The 23,466-nt window shown below is 38.5% G+C and overlaps 1 protein-coding gene across 1 annotated transcript in view; it reads right to left on the bottom strand.

Moving 5' to 3' along the window:
* Nucleotides 1–23,466, bottom strand: part of LOC115221601 — a 98,320-nt gene that overhangs the window by 41,925 nt on the left and 32,929 nt on the right. The window lies entirely within an intron of this gene.

The raw sequence follows: 23,466 nt of genomic DNA, 5'->3' as shown, positions 1-23,466 counted from the left end.
TATCCCAGAGGAGTTTTCTGCACGCTATATACATATAGGAAGGGGCTCACATATGTAATATAGTTGAACATTTAAAATTAAGTGATACTATCTAAATAATTAGTAAAGTAAACAAAAAATTACAAGTGGTGTCTGAAATCTAAAATTAAGCCGATATGAACGACATGCTCCAATAAAATCAGTTGGTTGGAAGTTTTGGAAAATATTTAAAGAATGCAATATTGGAGTGAATTTGGCAATATAGGAATGAATTTAAGACAACTAGTTAAAGCTACCGGTATGATTCGGCTATATTATATCTCCTCATTCAAGCATATTCTATTCGGCAAAATTAAAATTAATCACTCATTCAATCAATCAATCAATCAATCAATCGATCGATCAATTCGTTCGTCCGTCGCTCTCTCTCTCTCTCTCTCTCTCTCTCTCGAATGTAGTGGTATTGATTTTGACGATCAGTAATATGAACCAAGAGATAATACCACGGATCACTTCTACTCCTATACAGCATTTAGTGTATTTTCGAAAATTTCAGTGAACTGATTTATTTCTTTGCATGTTGATTTTAGATTTGAAACATTTCTAGAAGGAGTCTTTGCCTGCTAATTACAGGCATAATCTAACTTGGTAGATGTTTCTCAACCTACTTTAAAAATGTGAGACACTTCTGCACACGCCAAATTATCTCGGCTGGAAATTTGTATTTTTTGCGCTCTTTTACGTAAATTAAATTTTTCTTTATCATAGTCTGCTTTACATACGAAGTGTATTCTAGACACTTGAGACTTTATTTTAAAAGAGGCAATTATGACTGTCCCAGATTATTGTACTTTTAGTATATCGTTACCATTTTTGTTATTCTAGATTGAAGGAGACGACTGCAACAGCACTAAAACAACCTACTAGACACTTTTTGTCACAGTTGACGAGCATGTAGAATGCGCTCAGGATGTTTGAAAGTCTGCAATGCAATAAAATTTTATGCTAAACTGGGCAAAAACGCTACCGAAACTTAGGAAATGCTTCAGACTCTTGAGCCGAAAGTGTCGGGGATAGAGTTTGCGATCATGCCCACGAAGACCTCTATTCGGCGCAGGGATGAAAAACTCCGCAAATGGTAGGTTTACATTGCCGTTGAAGATGTCGAAAGCCAGGATGAGATCTCCCCGCATCCTCCGTTGTTCGAGTGAAGGTGCCAGCCGTTGGAGACGTTCCTGATATGCAAGCTTAGACAAGCCTGAGTCCATTCGGGTGGCTAAGTGTCGAACCCGTTGCAGGTGCTTTCTGGAGATATGAATTAGCTTTCTCATTGGCACAAGAAATTGAAGGATGGTAGAGTGGAGGTGAGAGACGATGAGAGGTGTGAAAGGGAGAGGGACGTCAGAACATAAGAGCTGGTTGAGAAAATTCACAATTTTCTGGATGAAGACCATCGTGTGTCTACAAATGCAGTAAGCGTACATTTTGGAGTTGGTGTGGTAACAGTCACAGAATTATTCATGAAGATCTGAACTTACGCTAAATTTGTGCAAAGTTTGTTCCCAGGGTGTTCAGTGACAAGCATCTTGGTAACCAACTACTTGACAGAGATGGGCATCAAAATTGTCCCTCATTCACCCTATAGACCAAACTTTGCTCCCTATAACTTTTGGTTGTTGCTAAAGCTGAAGGGGAACCTCAAGGACTGTCGTTTGAAGATGAAGGAGTCTGTTTCAAGGTTCTTGGACATCTTCAGTTTGAAGGACTTGCATAGGCCTTCACGAAGTGGCTGGACCACTACAACAAGTGTATTGAAGTCAGAGGATCCTACTTTAAAGGAAATTAGAGTTTTGTATCGCTTTGAAATGAGAAAATTCTTCTCCTGAAAAATCCGAAAACTTCTGGAATGCACCTTGTACGTACATACATACATACATACATACATACATACATAGATGCACACATACACGCATCCTTGCATTCATACATGCATATACGAATACATGTATGCATGCATACATACATGCATACATACATGCATGCATGCATGCATACATACATACATAGGTACATACATACGTGCATACATACATACATACATACATACATACGTATATATATATTTCATAGACATAAAACCAGTCAAATAAAGAAAACGTTGCTATTTGATAAAAGCTGAGTGAATGAAGAAATTTAAAATTATAGGCAATATCAAAGTAAGCGCAGACGTATGCGATCTCGTCAGCCAACACATTCTAGACCCCGAAAGAAAAATTCATTAGCCCCAATGTTAGTCTTTATCGTGATGGTGCTTCAGCCGTATCTACTCACGTCAGCAAACACGTCTTAGATAAGTTTAGGAAAGATCTAATTACCATTTTAGACGAGATAGGATTAAGAATCCCAGTCAATAGCAACTCCTAAAACAACTAGCTTCTTCGATGTAACCTTAGATTTAGACACTAATACATTATAAGCCTTCAACAAACACTCCAAAACTCTGAGGTGTACCAACAGAGACCCAGAAGTTTAAAAACTTAATCCATAACATTAAAATAATAATCTCTAACCTCCCCTTTTGTAAAGAGTTTGTTGATAGAACAGTGCTCCGTTATAATAGCACCTTAACCAAACGTGGTTTAAAAGATATGATTAAATGATTGCAGATGTTCACGTCCCGCATATATCTAAATAGATTCCACAATGTTATCTAATTTACCATTCTTTGTTTTAGACGTAAGAGCTAAGGTAAGCAAAAGATTCTTTGAACTGGTAGATAAGCATTTTCTAAGTCACCATTGTAAAAAGATAATCTTAAATAAAAAATGCTTAAAGTGACATATAGTAGCATCCTTAGCATTAAAAGCATCTTAGCAAGTAGACTTACGACATCTATAGTTGATGAGTGCACTAGTAGGAACAAAAATATACACCCATTTAACTAGCTGGCGACACCAAAGCAATACTATATGAAGTGGAAGTAACTTCCTATGTCAAGAACAAGAAAAACCGAAACATAGGAAAGACTAAAGAAACATTCAAACGAAGATGCTCTAATCCTGTTGCCCTCTTTAGAGATAAAGAGAAAAAAATCCATTCACGTCTTTATCGAAATATCTATTACTACTTAACAAGACAGATTTCACAGTTAAGTCGAGAATTAGAGAAACAAGCAGACTGTACAACAATGAACTTACTAGTTGCTCATTATATAAGCAGAGAAGGCTACCATATTGTACTCTAGAACAGACCCTAAAGATTATTTGGACACCAGTTTAGAGTGTTTTGGAGCCTGTGGAAATGTCCTGAAGTTTTTACTGAAGTTCTAGCATCCTACAAAATTTCTTGATAAACCATTTCTCCTGGACTTTCATTTTAGGGCTTATCATTCATTAATAATTTTCTAATTCACTCCAAAGCCATCTAAATATCTTTAATTAGATTATATTCAATTTTAGAATATACTCTTCTAATTATCTCCTTTCATGTTTAACATTAATTATAATTAACTATGTCGCCACTAAAAGTCCACGTTAATGTGTACGGCAGAAAATTCCACCATGTATATATATATATATAATCTTTTTCTTGTTTCAGTCATTAAACTGCGGCTATGTTGCGATACCGCCTTGAAGAATGTTTTTAATCGAATGGTACTTATTCTATCGGTGTCTTTTGCCGAAACGCTAAGTTACGGGGACGTAAACAAACTAACAGCGATGGTGGGAGACAAACACACACACACACACACACACGCACAGAATATACGACGGGTTTCTTCTAGTTTCCGTCTACCAAATCATTCACAAGGCTTTAGTCGGCCCGAGACTATAGTAGAAAACACTTGCTCAAGGTGTCACGAGGTGGGACTGAACCCGATGCGCACACATACATGTGTGTGTGTGTGTGTGTGTGTGTGTGTGTGTGTGCGTGTGTGAGTGTGTGTGTGTGTGTGAATGTGGTGTAATGAATTTTCAATTTGTCGAAAATTTGACAAGAAAAAGGTAGCTGAGAAAAGCTGTTTTCTTTCGTAAACCGCGCCACTTATTGGATTTTCAATTCTCTGACAAATGTACATCAAAGCAGGCTCATCACAGCTGGTATTCTGCATGTCAAATGATTGTTTTTTATCACCATTTAAAACTAATTAGCTGCATGAAACACGTTCTTAATCTAGGTGCCCTTCAAAGGAGGAACACTATCTTTCATCCGAGCCTCCTTGATGTCATAAAAAACCCCTCGTTGCTCACACATTTGCAAAATTTATTTACTTTATCGGGCGAATCCACATCAGATGATATAACCCTGTTGCAGAAATATACTCTTACAACATACAGTCATATCTTCTACATACTTATTAAATATTATTTTCTGGTATTTTCGTTTCTGTATATATTACTAGGTTATAATTAGCTGAGTCTCATCCTGACATTCCGAACTGAACTTTACGTACAATTATAATTCGTTGATATTTTTTCTAATTCAGTCGTGTGGACTTTTGTTATTTTCTGAATGCATTAACATTTTTGTATGATATTCATTTTCATACGTTTTTGCATAACCATAAATCTGTTTCTGCCCCACACTCAAGCACACATACTCACGCGTGCGAGCACGCACACATTATTTCGACATGCACTGTATATTTTTATCAAGTAGAAATTCCTTTCTGTGGGAATTGGCTTGAAATTTGTTTTTATAATCACTTTCTCGATAAAATATCAGATTTGTTCATTCATTAAAAAAAACCTGAAAGTTTCTGGTTACTACTTTGTGACAATGTGACATGTAACATATAAAGGCACTTTAATAAAACCCTCTTAACAACAGTTATGTTGGAGCCAGTTCTTGCATGACATGATGAAAAAAGCGATGAAAGAAAAAAATTGTCCTGACGGCAGCAGAATTAGTTTTTCATTTCTATTAGATATCAAATTGAATGTTTTTTTAAAAAATGTTTTTCAACGATAACGATTGCGTTTGCTTTTGCTTTGGACTTTATGATAACACTAGCAGTATAGCCCGGCGTTGCTCGGGTTTGTTTTCTTTTCGACCCTTTAGAATTGGAATTTTTGAAAAGTAAAAATTTTGCATTATGTAGCTTGTTATCCTCTTTAAGTGAACATGTTTCTGGTTGAAATACACCGAAAATGGCGACACAGCAGTCAAAAAATCGTAAAAAATAGGGATTTACATAGATAAAAAAGCACCTTTTTGATGTAAATAATTTTTGGTTTTAACATGGTCCGATTTGAATTTTATCTTCTACAGAATGAAGAGCAAGCCTTCTTCTATCATACTCTCAATTTTGGTCAACTTACGCCGCAGGGTCTCGGAGGAGATAGTGTTAGTTGAAGGCTACCAAACCTGCCATACACAGACAACTTCAGCTTTATATATATAGAGACTATATCGGGATCGTAACCGCAATGTTTTACTTTAGATTAATTGCTATACAAGAGCTGAAACTCGACAATTTTGTTGCTGAATTTTGTGATTCGGTTACAGCGCATATCGAAAAGATACGCGGCCTTTAAAAATATATTTGCATCACTATTAGTAACCAATCATAGAATTGACCATCCTTACTAAAACAAAAAGAAAAAGAGAATATTCTCGCCAACGGTCTCGAGCACCGGCCATGATGTAATCACAATTCCATGTGATTCTCGCACTAGCGTTTCTCTTTTCCAGGGTCTTTTGTTCCGTTTAAATCAATTTGAAGTATCATATTATATGTCATATTCATTATTCAACGAAATATTTATTATCCATTCATTTTCCTATTAACATTTGGACTGAACATTATGAAAACAGTAACCTAACGGTTGCGGGAAAGAAGAGTGCGGTTCAAAGGCAACTGCAACAATTATGAAGTATATAAAGCAACGGAACGTTCACAGAAGTCTACAACCCGTTTGAAATGACAGAGAACCAGCTCAAAGAATTACGAAAACACTCTAAACTATCGACGGGCAAATACCGACATAGTTTACTTGTTGCCCAAGAAGACGGAGACACTGCTGTATATTCTGCTTAAGTGTGTACCGTAACTGCCGGTGAGGCGAAGACAAGAATGCCCTGAGAGCTTCCTAAAAGCAGAAAGGAATCGCAATTTTTTTGCAAATTCTTGTTGCGCAGTATACAACCCTTTCGTCTATATTTAGCTCCCATTGTCATGTGGTTCACCTTCATAAAATGTCGATTGCATTATAAATTTCCACCTAAATGATTCCATTTCGCAGTGTGATTGTTTGGTAACCAGGAACCCCCAAATACAAAGGTTCTTGGGGCTCCTTGTCAGCTGTAAAAAGAAGAACAAAATGTCGTCTGTCACGATATCCCAGACAATCAACTCTTTAGCATCAGTACTCAAATATATCTGTCGAAAGTCGAAGTTTGTCGAACTACAACCAGATCACAATTTGTTCTCTTTTCAAATGCCTCATGTGTTCGTGTGCCAATATCACCAATATAATTCTTTTGTTAGAAAGTCTGCATCATGAAACTCCTAAAAACAGGTGAATAGTAACATAGGTGAACAGTAACAACCTTGATGAGGAAAAGGAAATAATCAAGCGGTAGAAATAGATACAATTATGAAAGAAATCTGCACTGGTAGTGTGCGAGATGCTAAATATTTGTGGAATGAAATTGTTAAGATCAACGAACGGAAAGTGTAAGACGAACTCATGCTAAAGCAGCAGACTGTTTGCTCTGTCACTGGCAAACGGATACTGTCGAAAATTACACTTGCTTCTTTCAGGTCAAAGTTCGATGAGGTACCCAGTATTAATATTCACAGTGTTAAATCTCTCCTTGCTGGACTAGAAAGAGGATGGTATAAAATAGATATCGTCATCTATATATTCGATAACTGTTCATGTATTACTAGCAGTTCTAGATTTAGATCAGGCATGAATGTGTAACGTATATATGATAGTCACCAAGTATAACTGTTATGTATTGCGATATGCATCGAATAAATGATTGAAGAAGAACAATATAAATTGATTAAGACAGTCACTTATATGATTGTTATGATGGTTGTTACAATACGGAAAATAACTTGTAGTTAGTATACAAGTTATTTGTTGATATGGAATCCATTGTGTAGCTAGTAAACTAATTTGTGTGTGACTACTAAAGGGAGACAGAGCAATAAAGTCGAGGTAAGTAGAGAGTATAAGTAGCTTATAATTCCACGCATAAAGGCGCTTTCTTCTCCATCGGCACCGGACAGAAAGAAGAAGGAAGAAAGATAGATGTGCTTTTGGTAGACGCCGAGTAACCAAAGAGGAGAAATGTATTTGTTATCGCGTTTTAAGGCGGCGAGCTGGCAGAATCGTTAGCACGCCGGGCGAAATGCGTAGCCGTATTTCATCTGCCGTTACGTTCTGAGTTCAAATTCCGCCGAGGTCGACTTTGTCTTTCATCCTTTCGGGGTCGATAAATTAAGTGCCAGTTACGCACCGGTGTCGATATAATCGACTTAATCCGTTTGTTTGTCCTTGTTTGTCCTCTCTGTGTTTAGCCCCTTGTGGGTAGTAAAGAAATAAATTTATTTGTTATCGCGGTTTATATTTCTCGTAACCAATCTAGGTCAAATTAAACAAAAGATTTCCCCTCTGAACCCGTTGGTGTACCTGGTGAAGACGAGATCGTGTCAGTTGGTGAGTCAATGTATGCATGTGATAAACTCGTAGGTGTATCTGGTGAGAATGGTTTGGTGTCTGCAGGATAGTCTATATCCAATATGTATGTATTCACTCACACTGGCGCATCTGGCAAGAATAGACTTGTATCTGTGCCTAACCCATAACTGGATGGTTTGTCACGTGTTGAGATTTCTATGATCGTCCAAATGAAATAGAAGAGGTCAAAAACCCAAACAAAGGAGACCGAAAACCCTTTTTCTTTGTTTTCAGCCTTTATTGCCTTTTTGTGTAATGTACAATATATTGGTTTCAAATTTTGACGCAAGGCCAGCAATATCGGGATGGTAGTGCGGATAAGTCGATTACATCTATCCTAGTGATCAATTGGTACTTATTTCATCGACCCTCGAAAGGATGAAAGTTGAACTCGGCGGAATTTGAACTCAGTACGTAAAGACGGACGAAATGCCGCTAGGCATTTTGACCGGCGTGCTAACAATTCAATTTCTTTATTGCCCACATGGGGCCAAACATGGAGGGGACAAACAAGGACAAACCAAAGGATTAAGTCGATTACATCGACCACAGTACATAACTGGTACTTAATTTATCGACCCCGAAAGGATGAAAGACAAAGTCGACCTCGGCGAAATTTGAACTCAGTACGTAACGGCAGATGAAATGCCTATTTTTATTTCTTTACTACTCACAAGGGGCTAAACACAGAGGGGACAAACAAGGACAGACAAACGGGTTAAGTCGATTATATCGACCCTAGTGCGTAACTGGTACTTAATTTACTGACCCCGAAAGGATGAAAGGCAAAGTCGACCTCGGCGGAATTTGAACTCAGAACGTAGCGGCAGACGAAATACGGCTACGCATTTCGCCCGGCGTGCTAACGTTTCTGCCAGCTCGCCGCCTCCTGTAATGTACAATATGTTGGACAAGTATTCGAATATTGGATACAGTATTGTGTATGCAAATTGTGGGCACATGAGTGATTTGTAGAGGGAGTTTCATTCGTGATGATTTCATGTAATAGATGAATCTACCTGTAATCTACACCATAACTGAAAGGTAGATTCATGCATTGTGTTGTGTTGTTTATGTTGAATAGTTTGTACTTCGTCTGTTTATCCAAAAGTTACTCCCGTGGTTCTATGAATCCGTTACGTCAGTTCACCAGCCGTGAAAATTATGTGAGACGACTTTCAAACAGAAAGCTGGAGAAACCGATTGGTTCATCAGTTGAACTTTGGGGGTGCGTATCATACCTGAGTTTTTGTAATAAAGATGCATTCCTAGAAATACATATCTTTTGTGTGATTCCGTCAAGCTGGAATCCATGTAGGAATAATAATTATTCTACACACACACACACACACACACACGTGCGCGCATACACACACAGAGATACACAGACATAAATATGCACACGTGTATGTACACACACACACACACACACACGCACGCACGCACACACACACACACACACCACACACACACACACACACACACACAACTCGTTGCTATAATATACAGTGTTGCCCGGATTTATAAGCATCGAAAATTTATACAACCATACGAATTCATTAAATTTCGTTATCTAACAAAGAAAATATCAAATGACAGAAGGAAAATAAAGATATCCACTTGACGAATACCTAGGAAATTCTAGTGAATTATTGCAGGGTTATCAAATAAATTTCATAAAAAAATGTAGTACGAATTTTTCAAATGCTGCGCATCGTGTTACAAAGTGCCGTAAAATAAAAATTTCGTTGTTCAAATTAAAAAATATAGACAGGGTTGTGCTATAAACGTTCCGAGTATAACTTTTTACTTACTCTTTTATTTGTTTCTATCCTAACAATAAATTCCAGCTCTAAATCCTCACCCTACAACCAAGTTTATTTATTTATTATTTATTTATTAGTAGAATCATAAATTACTACAAATGAAACAGAAACCAGAAGAAAATTCCTTGAAAAAAGTATAGAGGTGCTTATAAGCATATATCCGCTAAAACTTACGAGGAAGGCTTGTACGTCAGTTTAATTTCTGAAGCGAATTAATTTAATATGATATTCAATAGGATTTTTAAGTAGTATAAATTTAAGAAAATGTAGTAGCATATGTACTACAAAACAAGCTTTTTTTGTTTTATTTTTAGCCTTTAATCAGCGAAGAGAGGGGTTTCATCACTTTGTGCTGGAGACAAAGAGACAACCCCTTCCTCGCCTGCTCCAAAGAAAGCCAAGATTGTTTTATCGGCAGGGAATTTTTTGGAATGCAAAGAAGCTTCACAGGCATACACACACACACACACACACACACACACACACACACACACACACACACACACACACACACACACACACACACACACATACATACACACACACATACACACTCTCTCTCTCTCTGTGTCAAGCCTGACATCAAACAAACCTTGCAAACCTCTACTTATAGTCTGAAGGTTTTAGTTCTCATAATCCCCCATTCAGAAATGGTCATAGGGAAAAAACTGTCTTTCATAGATATTGTGATAACCCCACAGAAACCTAAATCATGTACTTACACTACAAGCTCTTTCTATTTATGACTGGCAGAACATGTTTTAATTACAAACAAGTAATTTAGTCTTAAGCAGTAGTTGGATCCCCCATCGAGGATTTCGTATTTCCTATGATGTATGAGAGGATATGCCAATAAGGAGAATTTCAGCAGTCTCGAGATTAAGAACGACTAACCTAGAATATCATTGTAACTAGGAAAGTAAGTGAAGTGAAAAATATGTTAACCGGAAATCAACCTCCAGTTTCATAAGATTTAACAGCATACCGAGAGCTTACTCCAATGTTTACGATACTTGTATAAGTTAACCGTGAAACTAAATTAATCGCTTCACCAACTCACCACAAGATCAGTGCTCATACGAGAGTAAACTGGAAAGTTCATAGGCTGACTATGAAGGATTGATGTCAGAGCGATGAAATGCAAGCATTAATTTTAATTCTTCTTAACAATAATAGCATTGTTTCTTTCCAGGCAAACTGATATCTGACTCTTCAAAGAAGACTTCAAAAGTAACAAATAGCAACTTCTCTTGAAAATGGACAAAATTTGGCATCGTCGTACTATCAAGTACATGTAGAAAAAGGGTTTAACTCCCAATAACATTCATGCTGACATGGCTGCGACCTTAGGCGGTGAAGCTCCAGCTTTATATCAACAGTGAAAAAGTGGGCAACTGAATTTAGGAGTAGAATGGAGAGTCTTGAAGACGATCTAAGGTCTGGCCGTCCTGAAACCGCCACCACCGAGGAAAATATTGATCATGTTCACTACATGGTGGTGGATGACAGGCGATTGACTATAAATCAAATAGCCAATGCTATTAGCGTATCTCGTGAGAGAGTTGAGAATACCCTGCGCAATGAATTTAGCATGAAAAAAGGTTTCTGCTCAGTGGCTGTCACGTCTTCTGACACCTGATCAAAAGCGTACCAGGTTGATCGTATCACGGTAAAATCTGACGTTGTTTGAGACACACCCAGCTGGTTTCCTTGAATGTTTCCTAATCTAGGATGAGTGCTGGGTTCATCACTTTGTGCCAGAGACAAAGAGACAACTCCCTCCTCACCTGCTCCAAAGAAGGCCAAGATTGTTTTATCGGCAGGGATTTCTTTGGAATGCAAAAAAGCATTGACTATTTTCAAAAGGGTCACACCATCAATGGAGAGTACTATACCAACTTGCTGAGGCAGTTGCAAAAAATTATCAAGACCAAACACTCGGGAAAACTGACGAAAGAGGTCTTGTTTCATGCTCCAACACGCAAGCCCTTGGTTTAAATGGCTGCTGTACGTAACTGTGGCTTTGGACTGGTTGATCAGACTCCTTATTCTTCTGATTTGGCCCCCATCTGACAATCACCTGTTCCTCAACATGAAAAAGAATACTTGGCTGGGAACCAGTATCGCAATGATGATGACTTTTTTGACCAACGCTTCTTCACCAATGGGATCCAAGCACTGCAACAGCAATGGAAGAAGTGTATGGACCGTACGGGGTAACCATGTTGAAAAATAAAACTCGGTTGGTCACAGAGTATCTTGGTCACCCTATGAACTTTTCAGCCGACCCTTGTATGTAGCGTTAACAAGATGAACGATAAAATCTCTATTCTAGAACCGTTCTGGTAAATTATCTTTTAACTTAGACGATGATTGGAGACATGTAGGACTGAGTGGTCTCTCTGAGAACACAACGAAATGCTTGCAGGGGAATTGAACTAATAATTCACGCGCCAGCTTAGCCAGTATCCAATACTCTCGTCTGTTACAGTCAGAACAGTACGTGTGAGAATAAAGATAAACGTATGTGTAAAAACCAGCCATAAATTACAATGATTTTAATAATCTGATTAGAGAAATAAAATGAATGAGAAATTAAAATAAATTGTCACTTGTAGTCTCAATGACTGTCAACAATAAGAAACGAACAAATGCCACAACGCACATTTGCTTCTACCAAGAATTATAAGGTAAACGTGGAATAGAATTGAAAGTTACAGCTCCAGGGAAATAAAGATTAAATAGTGTTTTGTACAAAGTTAGAGGAGTAAGGATGATGACAAGAGGAGAGGCAAGTGGATCTGTTGGATTTCATTGCGTTTGTTGTCATACAATTTATTCTGTCTCTTCTGTCACTGTCAAGGCAACTGCAGTCATAGTAACAGAAAAGGTATGCATAAGACACAACACATTGGTTGCAAGGTCATCCCTCAAAAAGAAGACCTATGACCAACGATACTCTGAATCATAACCGTCTCATCATTTATTCAGACATAGTGTAGCTAGGACTTCTTCATCCCATGTGTTCTTCTCTTTATATAGACGGTAGAGAGTAATTTACCATCACAAGGTCCAGTTGTTGCGGTGTGGGGGCTTACGTGCCTCAAAGATCCTGAGACCTATGCCATTGGAGAACAATCTCGCTGTAGGGCTCCCCACATGCTAGAAGGATTAAAGGGTAAAAACCAAATTAATAGGAATGGGTTCTTGGTCTCAAGAATTTGTCTTACGAAGAAAGGCTGAAGACGCTCGACCTTTATTCTCTAGAAAAACGACGACGCCGTGGCGATCTCATTCTTGCCCACAACATCATAAGCAGAAAGTGTAACCTCTCGAAAGAGCTGTTCTTCACTCCTGCTCCAGAGCGTCGGCTGCGGGGTCATTCCGAAAAGCTCTATCTGCGACGATTTCATCTCAATCGAAGGAGAGGGGCTTTCTCCGTCCGGGTTGCGGATCCGTGGAATAAGCTGCCGGACGAGATGGTGAAGATGCCGACGACCGCTCGGTTCAAAGTCTCCCTTGACCACAAGTGGCCTGAACTCTTTACATGAACACCACCCTGTACATAACTCCATATCTCCCTACATGGCCTTGCTTTTTGCTTTTTGAGCCAAAAAATTAACTAACTAACTAACCTCTTTCCTGAGGTAAAAATGAGTTTGTATAGGGCCAACACCCTTACCTAGAAAAAAAAGTAAAGTTATAGCAGCATCGATAACAATTCAAATTCAAGACTCAAGAGGGATAGACCTTTTTCTCAGGAAAACACCTAGATACACAAATTAGGGTCCCTCCCTCCCTACAAAACAAAAGTGACCTTGATAAAGACAACCTAGAATCCAGAACAGTGATAACCTCTGCTCCATAGGGAGCGAAGGGCTTATGTAAGTAAGATAATAATTTAAGGGAGGTACGATTACTGTTTCTAGCAGATTACGAGAGATTACGCAGAGGCTTCCTCATTTTGTTTGCAGCTTACCCTTGTGTGCTACGTTCGTTGGGAAGTCGAGACATTCATGTTGTTTTAAGGGCGATAGCAGCGTAAGAAAAGAAAAGCTGAGATTACAAAATTGATTTCTGTTGCTAAATCATTAAGTCATATTTTTTAGATGAAGGAAACTGAGATACTGTGATAGTCATAACGTTCCCAAGAGTATTAGTGGTGTACAAGAAGTAAAACACATCATTATTATGATTTCTCTTGGCCAGACACAAAGGACCGTGTATACATACATATATACATACATATGTGTGTGTATATATATATATATATATATTGTTAGGGGTGTGGCTAGAATAAGGGGGAGAGTATGATTCATGCTTTTTCTCATGTGTAATACTGAGATTGGGTCATATTAATGGCAATGAATAAATTTATCTGTGATTAATCGTCTGATCAAAGTTGAGAAGGTTGAACATGCGCAGTGATGATACGAGATATGTATTATGGAAACAATATACGAAGACAAAAAATAATAAATAAATAAATATAAAAACGAAATGACTCGAAAAACAAAAAACAAACAAACAAACAAAAAAAAGAAGAAAAACTGGTGGGAACATGTTGAATTCTCACTTGCATGAAGTCTATAAGCAGGCTGACATAACTGACACAGATGGAGACTGAGTATAAGAATCGAATATCTAAGGGGAATACCATACTATTTTAGCTTTCTATGTACCGATCAGGTTACTACTGTAATAACGCCTCCACACATTGTCGTTGGCTGACACTATAACAGTATTGAGTCTGTAAAAAAATATCTCTCACGAGCATACATGCTTATTGTCTGACCTTGCTATACACACCGTCGATGGTGATGCACGCGTCGTACAAATACAAGTTCGATTCTTAGCTGAGCTGTTTTCATTTATTCCCTGTACTTGCAATTATCAGTCTTACTCTACTCTTTTACTTGGTTTCAGTCATTTTGACTGTGGCCATGCTGGAGCACCGCCTTTAGTCGAGCAAATCGACCCCCCACCCCCAGGACTTATTCTTTGTAAGCCTAGTACTTATTTCTATCGGTCTCTTTTGCCGAACCGCTAAGTTACGGGGATGTAAGCACACCAGCATCGGTTGTCAAGCGATGTTGGGGAGACAAACACAGACACACAAACACACACAGACACACACACACATACGACGGGCTTCTTTCAGTTTCCGTCTACCAAATCCACTCACAAGGCTTTGGTCGGCCCGAGGCTATGGTAGAAGACACTTGCCCAAAGTACCGCGCCATGGGACTGAACCCGGAACCATGTGATTCGTAAGCAAGCTACTTACCACAAGGCCACTCCGACGCCTGTAAAATGATGGTCTTCGTCAGACGTATTTTTCCAATGTATTCAACAGTTATCTCTAGCACCCCACTGATGTTGTGAAGCGAGCCAAGTTGAGGCAAACCCTTATCCACATCCAATAGTGAACTAAATCAAAGCCACTATAACGAACGAAAAAGCCTTTAAGTGGTCATGCCAACAGCTAGAAACAGCAGCTTAAGTCCTCCTCATGACACAATAGATAATGTGGTGCTTGATTTATAATTTTTTTAAGGTCAGGATAACATCGAATTAATCTTTTTGGTCATTGAGTTCAAATTCTACCGAGGTCAACTTTGCCTTTCATCCTTTCGGGGTCGATTAAATAAGTACCAATTATGCACTGGAGTCGATGTAAGCGACTTAATTCCTTTGTCTGACATTGTTTGTCGCCTCTATGTTTAACCCCCTGTGGGCAATAAAGAAATATATTTAGTCTATGGCTAAATAACAACAGCAACATCATCATCATCATTATCGTCGTCGTCGTCAACGTCATCATCATCATCATCAGCAGCAGCAGTGGAGGCGCAATGGCCCAGTGGTTAGGGCAGCGGACTCGCGGTCGGAGGATTGCGGTTTCGATTCCCAGACCGGGCGTTGTGTGTGTTTATTGAACGAAAACACCTAAAGCTCCACGAGGCTCCGGCAGCGGGTGGTGGCGACCCCTGTTGTACTCTTTCGCTCCAACTTTCTCTCACTCTTTCTTCCTGTTTCTTATCCCCAGCTTCCTACGCAACGGCTGAGCCTGGATGCACATTCATCCACCCGTCGATGCTCTCGGTGTCGGGGGTTGACCTGCTTTCTCTTCTGCGGGTCTTACGAATAGCAAAGGACCACGTTTCGGACTTCTCCCACTACAGAGGCGCGATCTTGCGAGCTCTGGGACGAAGACCGCCGCTTCGCTCGCTCAACAGCAGCAGCAGCAGCAGCAGCAGCAGCATAATCCAGTAACTCAGTTGTATAGGTAAATGGTTAAGTTGACTACCGTGGAGGATAGAATTAACAGAACAAAGGAACAAAATGGTTTGTGGTATTTAGTTTCGTCTTTTGATGTCGTAAGTCCAAATTCCTCCTAGACTGACTTACCTTTCCAACTTTCTGGGACGGAGAAAATAAATACCTATGAAGTAGGCGTAGGAGTGGCTGTGTGGTAAGTAGCTTGCTTACCAACCACATGGTTCCGGGTTCAGTCCCACTGCGTGGCACCATGGGTGAGTGTCTTCTGCTATAGCCTCAGGCTGACCAAAGCCTTGTGAGTGGATTTGGTTGACAGGAACTGAAAGCCCGTCGTATACACACACACACACACACACACACACACCACACACACACAACACACAAACACACACAACAGGCTTCCACACAGTTTCGGTCTACCAAATTCACTCACAAGGCATCAGTCGGCTCGAGTCTATAGTGGAAGGCACTTGCTCAAGATGCTGCCTCGCAGTGGGACCGAACCCGAAAGCACGTGGCGAGTTTCTCAACCACACAGTCATGCCTTGGGGTAGTTGAGATCGGGTCCCTGCCCCGATCGCCGTTTGTAGTAATTTCTGTTTGCGTTTTCTTTCCTAAGGTATCGCCCCGTTTCCGCGCAGGATTTGCATATTTCATTGACGTGATGGCAATGCATACCAACCGATGTATCACTTCTATCGGTGGAGGATCACCGTTATGCGACGAAGCTGAATCTGAGTTAGAAGAAGGATTAGATCACTCCTCCCACTCCTTTTCCAGTATTACAACCTTGGACAGGTTCTTTATTTACTGTTCTCGAAAGAATGAAAGGAAAAGTTGACGTCTGCGGGAATTGAACTCTCAGCGTAAAAGGTCGAAACAAAAACTGCGAGATATTCTTATTTCTTTATTGCCCACAAGGGGCTAAACATAGAGAGGACAAACAAGGACAGACAAACGGATTAAGTCGATTATATCGACCCAGTGTGTAACTGGTACTTAATTTATCGACCCCGAAAGGATGAAAGGCAAAGTCAACCTCGGTGGAATTTGAACTCAGAACCAGACGAAATACCTATTTCTTTACTACCCACAAGGGGCTAAACACAGAGAGGACAAACAAGGACAGACACACGGATTAAGTCGATTATATCGACCCCAGTGCGTAACTGGTACTTATTTAATCGACCCCGAAAGGATGAAAGGCAAAGTCGACCTCGGCGGAACTTGAACTCAGAACGTAACGGCAGACGAAATACAGCTAAGCATTTCGCCCGGCGTGCTAACGTTTCTGACAGCCAGCTCGCCTTACTTGTTTTTATAATCTTGCAGTACAAAGCTCTTGTAGAAGAAGTAGACTGCCTACTGAAGTGGCATCATTTACCGTGCAAAATTCAGAATCCGAGGAAACAGGCGAAGGACTGTGACGGTAACACTTTATCAAAAATAAGTTTGTGGAATTTATTTTACTGAGAGGAGGCTAAAGTCTAATTCTCAGAGCAATTGAAATTTACAGCATTCCAGGAATTCTTATAATTATTTACAACTAAGTGCTTCACTTATTTCGAAAATTCTTATTGTTCTTTAGTTTTTTTTAGCATTGAGCACTTTTATGATTAAAGGCGTTCCGGTTGTGACTATTCCATCTTTCTTATTTCTTTATTGCCCACAAGGGGCTAACATAGAGTTGGACAATACATCATGATTTGGGCTCATGAGAAACGAATGGAGATTACACAAAAATGATCTTTAAAAATTTACACAAAATCGAAAAAATCGAAGAAATCGGATGATATTACAATTTTACAACACAACATAAAATGACACATGAAGTGGGAAAACCAGGATTGCCGACCCCACGAGCCCTACTTTTCCCACTGAAACTCGGCAGCTAACTCATAGCGTGCTCATGTGGCCACTTTCACTCGCAGCAATCGTGCGACTATTCCATCTTTCTGACAACAAAGTTTTCTGTATCGTTATTTATTTAACTCTTTGTGCATGTAATTAAAATTTTCATGGTCATTTTTGAAACGATGTTAATTATCCACCAAATAATAGAACTGATATTTTCTGCTACTGCATTATTTTTTCGGTATCTCCTGTAACTACAATTTTTGCATATATACACCATTAAAGATGTTTGTTAAAGATGCTCTGTAAAGAAATATTTGAGGAAATATTTGAGAAAAAAAATTTAGGAAATTTGAAAAAATCGTCTCTCATCATAAGAAGTGAGTTATTTTTTCAAAGTTCTGTCAGTAAAATTGCTTTCCGCAGTTAACCGTAAAAAAATTTTGAGTGGATACATCCACTTTTCACGTTCAAAGAATTATGACGGCAGGATGTGATAAGACATGGCAGCTACTCGTAGAAGGTCGTGTGATCGCGTTGAGGCGCCGTCGTTAGTTCAATTTCATTGAGATTTTTGGTGGAGGAATGGGGTGGTGAGGATATGAATACAAGGTCACAACAAGAAAGTAATACGAACATCTCGCTACATGCGAGCTACTCTGGTCTTCTGATAGAAATAAGGAAATAGTTTTGAGGAATTAAAATGGAACACGAATGCACCACACACACACACACACACACACACACACACACATACACATGATAAAATTATATATTTGGGATCTTTTCTGTTTGGCTCCCTGCGTCAATCAGCATCAATTTCTGTTCGAATTAATTTCATATTCAGTGTAAAGATACAGTTTTATAGACTAATGAATGTCATTAAAATCATTTTTGTTTAAATCAATAAATAAAGAGTTATTAGCGATTAAAGTTTGAAAATTTTGGGTAATTTTAGTCAATCGTAAGCCACAGACACATTCATGCCTGTTTCCAAGCGGAACACGAGAACTCTTTTGTCTGCGAGAAAGCACGTGTTGACAGATATATTGAAACTGAAACCACTTGTTGACGCTGTGTTCTACTGTTCTACCTAGATGATTATGACAGCAAGCTCCGGTGACCTCGCGTCTATGATGGAAACACTGAAGTTAGAGGAGAATGCTGTGTCGTACCTACAAGAAAAGAGTGTTGTACCCAAAAGAAAATTATGTACTAGGACGAAGTATATTATGATTACAAAAAGACGTGGTGGGAATGTGTACTGGTGATGCTCGCGCCGAGAATGGATGCAGTCTTTGTTAGTGAGTAAAAACACTTGGTTTGAAGGAGGGACCTTTCTTTTTAGGACTGTAGTGCTTTTCCTTTACTCATGGGTTAAGGAATTGACTTCACTTCGGTTTTGTGTTAAAGAACTGAGGATGATTATAACAGCTATGCTAGGGAAGTATGTGCGGAGGACTTGCTCCGTCATCCAATTCAAATGGGTGGTCCTGGTAAGATTGTTGAAATCGACGAAACAGTCTTCTCAAGACAGAAGTACAACCGAGGAAGGGTCCTACCTGAGCAGTGGGTCTTCGGAGGAGAGTGTCGCGAGACCAGACAAGTTTTTCTGTATGCGGTGCTATGTCGGAATAGTGACACTCTAGAAGAATGTATACGTCACTCGTTTCTTCCAGGAACAACAATTTTCAGCGATTTACGGCTGGCGTACTCACACATTTCTGAAATTGATGGTTACAATTTTGAGCACAGAACGGTGAACCACAACGCTGGCTTTGTTAACTCGAAAGATGGTACCCACACTAAAAAAGTGGAGAGTACACGGCCCTCTGTAAAGCGAGGCGCTCAAGACGCTGTGGAACTCACCGTTCTATGGTAGATTCATATCTCTGTGGATTTATGTGGCGTAGGAACTATGAAAATTGTGATTTGTTCAAGAAATTGATTGAATGCATTTCTAATTTTCGTTTTCAATTTTAAAAATATTTAATTTATAATTCGCTATTTTGTTTTTGTTCGTAGTAATGCTTAAATGTTTTTTTTTAAGCATATCTAATTTGTAATGTGTTGCTTCTTATCGGATGTAATGTGTCGTTTATCGCATTTAACACATATTGAATGCTTAAAACTACAAAAGACGTGTTGTTTACTCTTTCTGTTTTTTTTTGTCTTTAAGGTGGTTGTGAGATGTGCCAAAAATAACGGCTAAATAACGTTTTTAGATAAATCTTTTAAGTTCGTGCTATCGCATTAAATACATATTGAACGCTTCAAACTACAAAAGAAGTGTTGTTTACTCGTTTTCCCCGTGTAGAATACAAATATTGACAACACGTGCTATTTTCAGGATTTTGACAAGAAAATGTGCAGTCACGCACAAAATGACAGCTCCCAAACCCTGTTTCCTAACTGGGTGAAAACGATCAAACTTTAAGCCTTTATAACTTTTTAAAACATTTTTCTGGAAAAAGTAAAATAACTTCAGCAATTCAGCTTGGAAAAGTACATTAATGTGCCAAATTTTAAAATTTTCGATAAACTTTAATGTTTGAAATGCTGGCAGCCAAATAGAAAAAATCTTATATTTGATTTATAAAATAAAATTCAACTTTTTTCAACTTGCGTGAAGCAGATGAGAGACTTGTAAAAAATGCTGTTAAAATGCGAAGTTTGTCCAAAAAGAAACCGGATTTTTAAAACTGCTCGTCAACTAGCTAGCGACTACAGCTCTGTGATATTCAATCTAATGATAGCCACATCAAAACACAACAGTTAGTCATCAATCTTCGTGTGCCAAAGTGGAAATATATATATAACGTATTTTGCAAATTTTCACAAGTTAAACTATAAAAGACATAATCGAGTTACATTTTTATTTGAAATTTTGTTTCAAATTGAGAAAAAAAAAACTTCTTTTGTTTTTTCGGTGACATTTTTAGGGGAGGATTATTTGCAATACGCACAATGTCACGAGTGGAATTAACCTTTCAAATTTGGAACAACATTCACCCAAGACAACCGCAAATCTGGTCCTTCCACCACAGCAGACGCCGATCAGATTGCAGTATACAGTCTGTGATCTCTGAAAGTCATCGCTTGATTGTCCTTGAAGTTTTTGACGAAGTAGGCGTCTGTAAACGTGTATGTCAAGATTAAAAAAAAAAAAATTGAAGTCATCTAGTATTGCAGGAACAATAAAACAGCTAGGAGTGGTTTGATTGTTCAAATGCTGGTGAGCACTTCATGCAAAATGTCATAACAGACATAACCTAAACGTAGGTGTATGGTTATGGTGACAAAAAAAAAAAAAAAAAAAAGTTGGGTCGTGGTCGCAGCGATAGAAAGAAAAGAAGCACATCAGAGTCGCTCAAATGTAAAGGTGATGTTGTTCGTCTTATTCTTATTAGAAGGATGTCGTCTATCAAGGCGTCGAGCAGGCAGAAACGTTAGCACGTCGGGCGAAATGCTTAGCCGTATTTCGTCTGCCCGCTACGTTTTGAGTTCAAATTCCGCCGAGGTCGACTTTGCCTTTCATCCTTTTGGGGTCGATTAAATAAGTACCAGTTACGCACTGGGGTCGATGTAATCGACTTAATCCATTTGTCTGTCCTTGTTTGTCCTCTCTGTGTTTAGCCCCTTGTGGGTAGTAAAGAAATAGGTATTTCGTCTGCCGTTACGTTCTGAGTTCAAATTCCGCCGAGGTCGACTTTGCCTTTCATCCTTTCGGGGTCAATAAATTAAGTACCAGTTACGCACTGGGGTCGATGTAATCAACTTAATCCCTTTGTCTGTCCTTGTTTGTCCCTTCTGTGTTTAGCCCCTTGTGGGCAATAAAGAAATAAGATTTTGTTCCATATTGTCAATCAATAAAAAGTTTTACTTGAATGTCCCAGACGCATTTGAGGGAGTAGTGGAAATGAAGATGCCTGAGCAGTTACCCTCTCGTAACTTCTGGGCCTGAGACAAAGACAAGACAAAGACAAACAAAACCACGATACTGCATCACAACAAAATATCTGATCATGCAAGACTTCTTAGCGAAGCACAAGATGATTCTCATCCAAGACGTCCGATTCTGTGGATTGTCTTTTGTTCCTAAAGTTGAAATTCACCTTTAGATGTCACCAGTTTCAGATGATAGAAAAGATCGAAGAAAAATTCACAACAAGAACCGCATACAACTTCTAAAGACTCATTTGAGGACGTGTTCCATAACTGGAATTCCCTCCATCTCACTCCTTCGTAGCAGTGTCTCAACAATGGAAGGAACTATTTTGATAGAAATAAATATGGTTATTTCGAACGAAAAGTGATAATGTTCGTTATCTTTTATCGACAGACCTTGTAGGATTGCTGTGACATCTTTGATAAGCTAATAATGATCGCTGCTCTTCACAGGAATACTGTAGCCGTTTGGCTTTACGTCCACATTCGTTTAGGCAACACTAAAAATATATCTTCGAGGTTCTCAGCCGTAGTCTCTTGTTTGGATTGGAAAAAGTGGCTAGGAGGCACCACTATAGTGTCTTAAAGCAACTGGATTGGTATAATTATATATAATTATATATTTTGATCCCGAAAATATGTTGCTAAGTTGACCACAATGTAATTCGAGCTTAACATAAAGTGCTGAAACGAAATATAGCAAAGAATTTTGTCCGTCGCTCTAAACTATTCTGTTAATCCACCGCTTATAATATTGAATAAAATAAAGTATACAATATAACTTATATAAATAAAGTGAAAGTCGGCTATAAATTGGATAAACAAAATAAATTAGATGGTAAATTAGAACAGTTTCTTAAGTAAGTGGAAGGAGTTACAGGGAAATGTTGCTGAGTGAGAAGAATGATAAGAATGAGAGACGTAGAACCAATTTAAAAAAAAAAAAAAGTGCACCGATGATGTATTTATAGAGTTAAATTCTCACATTTTCTGAAGGGGACATAAGACTTAAAATAACGAAAATAAACGTTTAAAATAAAAATAAAAAAATAAAAATTAAGGGTTTCAGATATTACACCCGCAGTTAACTACTTAGTTTGATGGGTATAGAATTACTTGCACAGTCATAATTACTGTGAAATAGAATCCGTAACTTAAAATGTCTTGATAAATTGTTCGAAATGTATATGTTTGTCCTGATTTCGCTAGATCAGCAATACGAAAAAAAACTTATGTTATTTTTAATGCTTTCTGTTTCTTCCTACTTTACCTCACGGCAAAACAACATTCACGTACATCTTCTGCTTCCAATTCTAGTTCAAATGTAAAGTACTATTGGAAGATTTCGAAGAGTAATACGTGTGTTCTGCCATAAGACACAGACAATGGAATTTCTCTCTCTCTCTCTCTCTTTCTCTCTCTGTTCCTAACCTACATCTTATTGATTCTGCTAGCTATTCGTTACATTCATTTGTAACATATTTTAAATGTTTATTTTATTTAGCCATTTTTTTTCTTGCTTCAACTCCAGGATATCCTGTATATATTCAAAGATATATAGAACGGTTTGCCTATTGGACGCCTCCTTCACCGAAAAAAAAATCCAAACGAACAAATAAACAAACAAACAAACAAGCAGCCCAAACAAAAAACATGATTGTCAGCAGGGATTTAACGATAATCATGTGATCAGTAAACAAAGATAAACAAAAAAGCAGCATAAAAGATAATGAAAGGAAACAAAGAAACAGTTTCAAGTAATTTTTTCCCCAGATATTTTCGTAGATTAGCTTGAGATTCTTGATCCTTGATTCTTACTCTGCTTTCAATTAGTTTATTTTAGATAATCCAGATATACTTCTTGTATCTCAAACGAAGATGGC

This window comes from Octopus sinensis, linkage group LG18 (genome assembly GCF_006345805.1).
Source record: "Octopus sinensis linkage group LG18, ASM634580v1, whole genome shotgun sequence".
Classification (NCBI taxonomy): Eukaryota; Metazoa; Mollusca; class Cephalopoda; order Octopoda; family Octopodidae; genus Octopus; species Octopus sinensis.
The sequence above is the reverse complement of the archived record's forward strand: the minus strand, read 5'-3'. Positions and strand labels throughout refer to the sequence as shown.